Source organism: Meriones unguiculatus, chromosome 10 (genome assembly GCF_030254825.1).
Source record: "Meriones unguiculatus strain TT.TT164.6M chromosome 10, Bangor_MerUng_6.1, whole genome shotgun sequence".
Lineage (NCBI taxonomy): Eukaryota > Metazoa > Chordata > Mammalia > Rodentia > Muridae > Meriones > Meriones unguiculatus.
Window position 1 is genome coordinate 26,036,281 of NC_083358.1, and position 11,359 is coordinate 26,047,639.

At 37.8% G+C, this 11,359-nt stretch overlaps 1 pseudogene; it reads left to right on the top strand.

Annotated features, from left to right (window-relative positions):
* The first annotated feature begins 630 nt into the window (after positions 1-630).
* On the top strand, positions 631-3,775 carry LOC110539465 (small ribosomal subunit protein eS1-like; annotated as a pseudogene).
* The last annotated feature ends 7,584 nt before the right edge of the window (positions 3,776-11,359 follow it).

Consider the following 11,359-nt stretch of genomic DNA (forward strand, 5'->3'; position numbering starts at 1 on the left):
CTGTTAGTCTGTGTCTTTTTATTGGAGAGTTGAGTTCACTGGTGTTGATAGATAATAGTCACCAATGCATGTTAGTTCCTTTTATTGAGGACTTGGTGGTAATAGTGTGTTTGTGTGCTTGTTTTCTTTTAATTTTTTTTTGTTTTGAAGATATCTATATCTAGTGTTTTCTTGGGTGTAGTTGTTTTCATTGGATTGGAGTTTTCCTTCTCATACCTTGTATGGGGCTGAGTTGCTGTATAGATATTGTTTAAGTTTGCCTTGGAATATTTTTTTTGTCATAGAATATTTTGTTTTCTCCATTTATGTTGATTAAAAGTTTTGCTGGGTATAGTAACCTGGGCTGGCATCTGTGGTCTCTTGGACCACAAACATGCTATCACAGAAATGATGAACAGCATATAACCTTAAGTGAATGTACTTACACTGAAAACAATATCGAATCAAAGGAAAGTCAGAAATATTTTCTTCAAGGATGACTTTATTTCCTCTTAATTCTGTTGCTTACTGTTTATGTTACTATTTATCCTCTTAGAGCCTTGACTTTCTTATATTTCCTGCCTGTCTTTCCATTGGTTTGAACCTAGACAAACTTCATGACTGGCTTTAGCATATAGGAAGTAGTGAAAGATGACTGTGTTGATTCTGAGACTGAGAATCAGGAGGACTTGGAATTTCCACTATCATCTCATTAACCAATGTCAGGTGAGAAAGCTGGTCAGTTACTGAGGGATAAAGAAAGGCAAGAAGGAGAATCTCCATTCACATGGACTGGTCCTGATTACTAACATGCAGCCAAGATCATCTTGACTTTCCTGATTAATGAGTGCAAGAGTAAGGACAGCCGTTTTGGTTCTCCAAGCAGAAGCTTGACTCTCAGCAAGAACAAGTGTCTGGCAGGACTGCTCCTCCCTTGGGGGATGGGGAGGTCAAAGAGCCTGCCATTGAGTTCCTATCAGAGATAGTACCTGTTCCCCTTACTATGGGAAACCAAGTGATTATTGAGCTACCATGAGCTTCGTCTGAGTAAATGTTCTAGGTTATATCCATACATGGTCCTCCTTGGTTGGAGAAACAGTTTCAGAAAAAAACCCTGTGCCCAGATATATTTGGTCCTTGTGGGGCTCTTATCCTTTCCCTGTCATACTAACTCCCCTTCTCCCCTTCTGGTTTGGTTATGACTCTTATTATCTGTTTTGAAACGCTGCTTGGTAGGGTCTTTCAGATGCCTTCTATGGCAGACTCCTGTCATAGGCCACAGAGGAGGACTTTGTAGCCTGAAGATACCTGATAAAACAGGGTCAGGTGAAAGGGGAGGAGGTCCTTCCCAATCTGTGGACTTGGAAAGGGGCTGGGAGAAGTTGATGGAGGGAGGGTGGGATTGGGAAGGAATAAGGGAGCGGGATACAGCTGGGATACAGAGTTAACAAAATGTAACTAATAATAATAAAGAATAAATAAATAAATAAATAAGAACAAGTGCCTGATGAAGAGTAGTCAAGGGAGCCAAGGAGTAGATCCATTTTATTTTTTAATTAATTAATTAATTTAGTAGAATTTATTCACTATTATCCTTGCTGCAGCTCCCTTCCTAGTCTCCTCCCAGTCCCACCCACCCTCTCTCTTCTCTGCCTATGCCCTTTCCCTAGTCCAATGATGGGGAGACTTCTTCCCCTTCTTTCTCACCCTAGCTTATCAGGTCTCATCAAGGCTGATGGCATCATTTTCCTCTGTGGCCTGGCAAGGCAGCAACCCCCAGGGGGAGATGATCAAAGAGACGGCTACTGAGTAGTAGATCCTTTTCTAAGAAAGACTGGTATGATGTGAATGCTCCCACTATGATCAATATTAGAATCATTGGAAAAACACTAGGCACAGGGACTCAAACAACCAAAATTGCTTCTGATGTCCTCAAATGTCATATGTTTGAAGTGAGCCTTGCTGATCTACAGAATGACAAAGTCATATTAAAAAAAATTCAAGGAAATTATTAAGGATGTTCAAGGTAAAAACTATGTGACTAACTTCCTTGGCATGGATCTTACCCAGGACAAAAGGTGTCCTATGGTCAAAGAATAGCAGACCATGATAGAAGCTACTGTTGAAGTCAAGACAACTGATGGTTATTTGCTTCATCTTTCCTGTTTTGATTTCACTAAGAGTCCTGGGAATCATTTGAAAGAAGAGGTAGTTAATAAGAACTGGAGAGGACAGGAGCTCCAAAAGGAGAGCAACAGAACCAAAATATCTGGGCTCAGGGGGATTTTCTGAGACTCATACTCCAACCAAGGTTTATTCATGGACATATCCTAGAACCCCTGCTCAGATGTGGCCCATGGCAGCTCAGTTTCCCAGTGGGTTCCCTAGTAAGGCAAAGAGGGACTGTCTCTGACATGAACTCAGTGGCTGACTCTTTGACCACCACCCCTGAAGAAGGAGCAGCCTTGCCAGGCCACAGAGGAGGACATTTTACCCAGTCCTGATGATACCTGATAAGCTAGGGTCAGATGGAAGGGGAGGTCGACTTCCCCTATCAGTGGACTTAGAGAGGGGCATGGGAGGAGATGAGAGAGGGAGGGTGAGATTGGGAGGAAATGAGTGAGGGGGCTACAGCTGTAATACAAAGAGAATAAAATGCAATTAATTTGAAAAAATAAAAATTTAATTAAGAATGAAAATAACAACAACAAAAAACAAAACAAACAAAAAAACCCACAACACTTCAGAGGACCTCTGAAAGAGTCTCCCCACCAGGGTATTGAAGGAGATACTAAGACTCATAGTCAAACTTTGGGCAGAGTGCTGGAATCCTTATGGAAGAAGAGGGAGAAAGAAAGACCTGGCAGGGACAGGAACTACTACACAGGAGAACAACAGAGCCAAAAATCCTGGTCCCAAGAGGGCCTGCAGAGAATGATATGCTAACCAATGACCATGCATTTAGAGGACCTAGATTGCCTGTTCAGAGGAATCCCATAGGCTGCTCAGTTTCCAAATGGGTGACCTAGTAAAAGGAACAGGGGCCGTCTTTGACATGAACTCAGTAGCCAGTTCTTTGATCACCTCCCCCTGAAGGGTGGAGCCTTGCCAGGCCACAGAAAAAGATGGTGCAGCCAGCCTTGGTGAGACCTGATAACTAGGGTCAGATAGCAGGGGAGGAGGACCTCCCCTAATAGGGGACTAGGGAAAGGGCATAGCGGAAGAAAAGGGTTCATGGTTGGAACTGGGAAGAGACGAGGGAGGGAGGGAGGGAGCTGCAGTGGGGATACAAAGTGAATAACTCCTAATTAATTATTTATTTTTTGAAAAGTCACAGCAACCTGATACACAAGGCTTTCTGTTGCAGCATCAGCATGTCTGCCAGATCGAGAAGAAGATAATGGAAATTATAGCCCATGACGTGCAGACAAATGTCTTGAAGGATGTGGTTAATAAATTGATTCCAGATTGTATTGAGAAAGACATAAGAAAGCCTTTATAGTCCATTTATCTTTTGCATGATGTCTTCCTTAGAAAAGTAAATATCATCCAGCAGGTAGTGGCACGTGCCTTTAATCCCAGCACTCAAGGAAGCAGAGGCAAGTTGATTTCTGTGAGTTCAAGTCTGGCCTGATTTACAGAGTGAGTTCCAGGACAGCCAAAGCTACATAGAAAAACCATGTCTCTAAAAAAGAATAACAACAAAGTAGAAACCCTAAAGTAACCCAAGTTTGAATAGGACAAACTAATGGAGCTCCATCATGAAGGTGGTAGTTCTGGAAAAAACACCTGCTAATGAGCCAGGTGTCAAAGTTGTACAAGCTGATGTTCACTGATATGAACCATCAGTGGAAGAAGCTGTTTAATATACAGATTTTTAGTATTGGAGCCTTCAAGTTTTGAGCTTGCTATAAATAAAATTGAATAAATATAATATCACATATTGAGAAAGTACTAATGGATATGGCTCATACTAATCATCACATTAATTTAACCTTATTATTGACTTCACAATATAATTATTACATGTAACCATCCCCCCGCCGACAAAAAAAATTAAAATGTCATGTCTTAAGAGATATTCAAGTCAGTTGGGATAGCATGCACCTGTAATCCCCATACTTGGGAGGTTGAAGGAGGATAATTAGGAATTAAAGATTATTCTTAGCTTTATACATAGTTACACTATAAGATCCTAATTAGCCTGGACTATATAAAAGCTTGTCTAAAAAGTGAAAGAAAAAAAGAAAGGATATTTCAAAGGCCTAAAGAATTAAGTAATAAATTCGACATTCTATATGGACATGACCCAATTGCAATGAATGTTTCTAAATTCTCTGTCTTACTACTCATTATCAACTTTATTCATGATTTTAAGGTAATTATTATTATAATTAATAAGTAATATAAAATTAATTAATATAAAATATGAAGTTCTCAGATGTTAAAATTCATTTCTTTTTAATATTGAAAAGTAATTCAGACTCTCTTTTGATTTGAGATAATTTAGGTGGCATTGCTCATTTGTTGGTATTTATAACAATGACCAAAGAAAGTCAATTGAATGCTTGTTTCAAGAGCAATATTTGTTGCCACTTGTCCTGACACCATTCCTTGTTCACTTGTTGAAGAAGGCTCTTGAAAGTCATCTGCAGAGCCAAACATAGAGTGCTCTTATCTAAAAGGAACTGCTTGTCTCCATCTATGACTCAGATTATTTCTTTGCATATTAAACTACAAGAGACAGTTCCAGCTGGATCCATCAATGTATTTATAACTCAGCCACACAATTTTCCTCCAGGCAGAAAACTTGGCAAACAGGCTCCCAGCTTGGCTTCAACTCTCAAAAATGGGAACAGAAAAAAAAAAGTCATGGTAGTTATTATATCAAACTTCTAGTTTAAATTATGAATATAATGGAAGATTTTGAATCTCTTAGAACATTATTTCTACCATAAGAGAGAGTAAGAAGGAAAGCAATATATCCTGATCTATTTTTTTGGGTATTCCTTTGATACTACCCTCAGCAAACTATCCCTAAGAAGGTTATATTAGGCCAGTGATATTGTCCCACTAATTCTGGGAGACAAAGAAGTGACATTATCGTTTAATGTCCTGCCATTGTGTCTTGTATAAAATTTAGATCACTAGGGTAGATGTGTTAGATACAATGCCTCATTAATCACTGAAATTCATCAAAATTTGACATGGTCACATACTTAGTGCACAGCTCTGTCACCTTTAGTTTACATATAGCTTTGTCTTCTTAATGCAATTATATCAGTAACTGTAAAACATATATGAGTTAACCTTCTCTGTTCTGGAAAAATTGGTTTTATATACTCATCAGAGCCTTCTATTTTACTGAGAATGTGGCAAAAAATTTTCAAAGCATGCTAACATAAAGCACTTTGTTTAATCATGTAACTAAATTGTAAGGGTAGGGTTTCAACTCCAGGTGTGTTTTTAACATGGTAACCAAATTAGGATTCTCTCTCTGTTTGAGGACTGTTTTTGAAGCTGAAATGTGTCTTAAGCCTTGAACACATTCTATAAAGGAGTCTTTCATTTCCCAGTAATGAGTTACAATTCCTGAGTTTAGGTTCTTTGGCTGTTAATGAACTAATTGTTGTAGTTAATTTCAGAGAACATACTCAGATGCTCAGGTAGTATAAAAAATGTACAGCAAAATTAAAGCAATATAGCTATATCAGTTTCTAAAATTGTTCTCATGCTCTGTTTTTTTGATGTTTGTTTTTGATACTATAACTGAGGGGTTTGTTGTTATTAATAGATGTGGGATAAAAGTAACTGAAAATTACTCTAGTGGGCTTTCTATTGCTGTCTCAGATACCCCCCCAAAATAACACAAAATTAGAAAAGTTTATTTTGTCCAAGGTTGGCTGGCTCTGTGTTTATGGACCAGTGTCGAGGCAGAGCATCATTGTTGAAGTGCGTGATGAAAGAAGCTGCTCATTTTGTCACAAGCAGGAAGCTCGGGCAAAGACTGGATGAAACAAGGGACAAGATATATTTATACTACCAAGGTGTTTCTCCAGAGAAAAAAACTTCCTCAAATCTAGCCACAACTTCAAACAAGGCTTCCATACTATGAACCCATCAAAGAATGAACCCATCAGAGTCTTCAGGATCCAATTTATTTTAAATGAAGGAGACCAGTCCTTCAACATATGAACATACTTTGGAATTCATTGTATATCCAAACTAAAAGAGCAATGTAAGTGTAAGTTTGAAACTCTTCCAGAAGTCTGAAACTACTTCAACTAGATAGACATCATTTCAGGAAATTGTACATCATATCTAGTGGGTTATATGAAAATAAACACTATAAAGTGTATATTGCTTCAAGAGCCTTGTCTGAGCAATTTTCTTCCATCATTTGAATTGTAGTTTTCTGTGCCCTGCCCAATTTCCTGTTGTTCTACTTTTTGGATCTAGAGAATGTCTCTGTTTAACATTGATACTATATATTTTTAAAGTACATGTTATAAATTAAATATACACAGCGCATACCTTCCCACATATTTATAAAAGCCTTAAAATCCTGGTCTGTAATTCATCCGTCCTTAATTTTTGAGAGCCAAGACTGGAGAACAGAACAGAAGGGAAGCTCATTAAATGTTACTGGAATAAATAAGCAGGAACATGCTAATTTGTTAATTCTGTCAGCAGCTGTGACCACAGACTATTATTTTAGCTAGCTAATAGCTTGACTTTTAAATAAATATTTAAGTAGATTTAAAATTTATAATGTGGATTTAATTTTCTATCAAATAGACAACAATTTCTAATACCATGTTATCTAATAGGAAAATGTTACAATTCTCAAATAAAAAGGAAAACTAATTGCTAATAGCATGTTGGATATTGGTAGCATTGTTGCTGTGTGTTTGTCTGTGTGTGTTCATTGGGTCTGCAATGATAATTCATTTCTGCATATTTTCTATGGGTATGTGGTTAGTGCTTCGATGTTCCCCTAAAATTGCTTTGATGCTCCCCTAAAATGTAGTATACACCACACCACCTTTAAAGATCAGCAAACTGATTTGAAGAACCAAGCATTCAGGGAGAGGGAAAATCACCTTTGAATGCATTCCACTGAGAGTGAACTGAGTTTCTTCACCTTGCCCCTGTCATTACCCCCCTACTGTCTCTGGAATGAACTAGTTTTCACTCATCTCTGGTATAGTCATATTTCATACATCCAACAACAAATGTACACCAAGCTCTTGCTGAGGAAAAGTGTTACTGAATAAAAATGATCTTGGAAAATATTTAGGAATTGACTGTATTATCAGATAGTCAACCCCTTCTGCTATAGTGTTGGCAATGCACGTGGTATTTGCTTTTATTCATTCAAACTACTGTTAGTTTATGTAAGCATACACAAGGGAATACATATGCAACTCTTACCAGACAGTTTAGATTCAGTTCAATTTCAGAGAAAGTTGTAGTTTTTCCCTGTACTGACAAGTTTAATGAAAATCACTGTATCATATATCTGTTAAACTCCATGAATGAGTCTATTACTATAAATGTGTATCTGAAAATTATATTACCTGCTGATCCACTACAAGTCGGTATAAAAATAATCAAAGGAATTTTTTAATTTAATTTTATTTTATTAATTACACTTTATTCACTTTGTATCCCTCCATAAATCCCTTCCTCCTCTCTCCAGATCCCACCTTTTCTCCCCCTCTTTCAGGCATGCCCCTCCCCAAGTCCACTGATAAGGGAGGTTCTCCTCTCCTTCCTTCTGATCTTAGTTTATCAGATCACATCAGGAGTAGCTGTATTGTCACATCTTCTGTGGCCTGGTAAAGCTGCTCCCCCCTCAGGGGGAGGTGATCAACGAGCAGGCCAATCAGATTATGTCAGAGCCAGTCCCTCTTTCCATTACTATGGAACCCACTTGGACACTAAACTGCCATGGGCTACATCTGTGCAGGGGGTTCTAGATTATCTCCATGCCTGGTACTTGGCTGGAGTGTGAGTCTCTGGGAAGACCCCTGTGTTCAAATTTTCTGGTTCTGTTGCTCTCCTTGTAGGGTTCCTGTCCCCTCCAAATCTTACTATTTCCCACTTCTTACGTAAGATTCCATGCACTCTGCCCAACAGTTGGACATATGAGTCTGATTGTCATAAAGTTGCAGAGTGTTTCTGATAATAGTTACTATTCGCCAATGGTTATCATTTAACCACCTAACAATAGTAACTGACCAAGGCTTTGTCTGGTAAAAACTAAATTTTGAGCCATGCCTACATTAATCCTTAATACTCTTCAATACCTTGCTGGGTAAAGTCTTTCAACGGCCCTCTTTGGTAGCCTCCTGTCCTGTTGCCTGTTTTTTCCCTATTCTGATGTCCATCCATTTTGCCTTTCTGCATGAGGATTGATCATCATACCCAGGGTCCTCCTCCTTGCTTAGTTTCCTTAGGTGTACAGATTTTCGTATTTTTATCCTATTTTATATGTCTAATATCAACTTATAAGTCAGTATAAAAGTGGAGGTGTGTCTTTCAGCTTCTGGGATAACTCACTCGGGATGACCTTTCCTAGTTTCCAACATTTGACTGCAAATTTTATGATTTCCTTTTTCTTACTTACTGAGGAGTACTCCATTGTTTAAAAATACCACAATTTCTGTATTCATTCCTCCGTTGAGGGGCATCTGGGTTGTTCCCAGGTTCTGGCTCTTACGAATAAAGCTGCTACAAACATGGTTGAGCAAATGTCCTTGTTGTGTACTTGAGCTTCTTTTGGATATATGCCTAGGAGTGCTATAGCTGGATCTGGAGGAAGCACTATTCCTAATTTTCTGAGAAAGCACCAGATTGATTCCAAAAGAAAAAAAATCACTGTTGTCAAAAAAAGTGACAGCCTACAGACTGGGAAAGGATCTTCACCAACCGTATATCTGACAGAGGGCTAATATTCAGAATATATAAAGAACTCAAGAAGTTAAACAGCAACAAATCAAGTAACCCAATTAAAAAATGAGGTACAGAGCCAAACAGAGAATTCTCAATAGAGGAATATTGAATGGCAGAAAAACACTTAATGAAACGTTCAACACCCCTAGTCATCAGGGAAATGCAAATGAAAACGACCCTGAGATTTCACCTTACACCCATCAGAATGGCTAAGAACAAAAACTCAAGTGAGAACACATGCTGGAGAGGTTGTGGAGAAAGGGGAACCCTCCTCTATTGCTGGTGGGAATGTAAACTTATATAAGAGTCTTCTATTTTCACTAATATGATGGTAAATTTGTCACTTTAGCTTCATTTAAGCCTAGGAAATTAGCCTGATATTCTGTTATGTACTCTGTTTGTTTGTTTAGCTTTTCTTTAAGAAACAGTATGAAAACCAAACTCAATTGCCTTGCATGTAATTGGTATTTACAGCATAGGTTAATGTATTGCTTTTATCTTGAGTTATATGTTCTTCTATACCAGTGACACAGACAGCAATGTGTGTATGTGTGTGTGTGTGAGAGAGAGAGAGTTGTCTGCTGAAAGAGCAAAGAAGTTGAAAGTTGTCTTATACAACAAAGACCTGCAATAAATGTTGCAAGCAATGTATGGATATTGTTTGATAAACAGTATGGTGTAGTACTGAGGGCTTTGGATACACTTAGTGTCAGTTGGAGTAAACAATACATTGCAAAAATACTGTTAAATATTTCTTAATGACTCCCTCATTCTATCCCCTGTGATTCTTCCTGTGCTGTTCAATGAATATAGAGCAAATACCTATGTTAGGAATGAGAGACAGACCAGACAGCAACACTGAGACAGATTTACAACACACGGGCAAGGGAGGAAGTCAGACATCAGGCACGCATCGATAGACACACAGAAGACAAATTACAGACAAGCCAAAACCTACAAACTTGGACAAACAAAGGAACGGGGAGAATTCAAATTTTGACTTGCTTTTGGTCAAATTAATCCAATACAGAGTGCTTTCTATTCATCCCTTAATGTTCACTGCTACATTTTTATATCTCTGAGGTTATAATTAATGTGTTTACCGGACTCAGTCCATATTTTCATAGTTAAGTGACAGATATATTCTCATCTTCCCTCATTTCAATGCAAAAACTTCTTTATTTCCCAAGCCTTTAACTACCTTATTTTCAAACAGTAAAATACTCATTTTATAACATACTAGATCTCATTCCAAATTAAATATATTGCCTTCATATATCAACTTAAAGAGGCATTGTAACATGAATGTAATCTAAATGTTTAGACATTTCAGAGAAATAATCAATGACTTTCACTATTTTTCCTGGAGGCAATATGGTGAAGTTGGACCATGATATTGTGGGGTCTGAACTGAGAAGGAGCAGCTAAGATCTGTGGAACACTACAAAGAAGGAAGTAAATTGTTAACTAAAGCACCTTCAGACTGCCAATCAAGAGAATAATAAAGTTTAGTTTCTGGCCAGAGTAGAAGCCGTTCTCTATAATTATAATACAAACAAGATCCACTGATCCAGAATCAGTTTTACTAAGAGGAGAAGGCAGAAAAAGTTGGAATCACAGATACAGACAGTAGTAGGCTATCAGAGTGGCTTTCAAGAACCACTACCTTTTTCCACCAAGATTCTGTTGCGTGAAGAACTCACTACAAGAACTTGCAGTCAAACAGGAATTAAAGTGTTGCTCTAATTATTGTGAATTGAGAATAACAGTGCAGTCTTATTTTCTTTAGCTTTGGCACTGAAGTTTGTTTGATTTTACTCATTTTTTGTGCTTTTTTTCAGATTCTAAGATGGGGTTGTATCCCCTTTCCCAACTCTGCTCTTGTGTCTTGGGATATCAGTCACTTTGGTTTGAATTACTTATTCTCTAATGTTTTACATTCATGCTCACTTTCAGATTTTTGTTTCAATATAAATTTATTAAAATGTCTTCTGTAGTATTCTCCTGTGTAGCCTGGTTTATTTCCTGTGTTCACAGCATGTGCTCTTTTTGTTGATGAACTTAACACAGTTTATAATTATAAGTTTATTTGTGTGCATACTGATTAATATCCATTTATCCCCATGGAAACAAACGCCCTTTGATAGCATAGGGAATATCTGTATACACTGGACAAGCAGTGGAACATCAAAACAAGTTATGTTGACCCATATCCAGCACTGAAGAAACATTCAAAAATTTATTGTTTAATTAGTTAAAAAATAATCAGTCTGTAGACTGTATACTAGTGGTGGCTGAAAGTAACTGTAGGTTCTTCTGTGGAGATTGAATCTCCACCACAGTAAGATTACGATTTTACCCTGATGAAGGAAAATGTGAGATTGAGTCTATTTTGGTATCACTGACTTAAAACCTCTACACA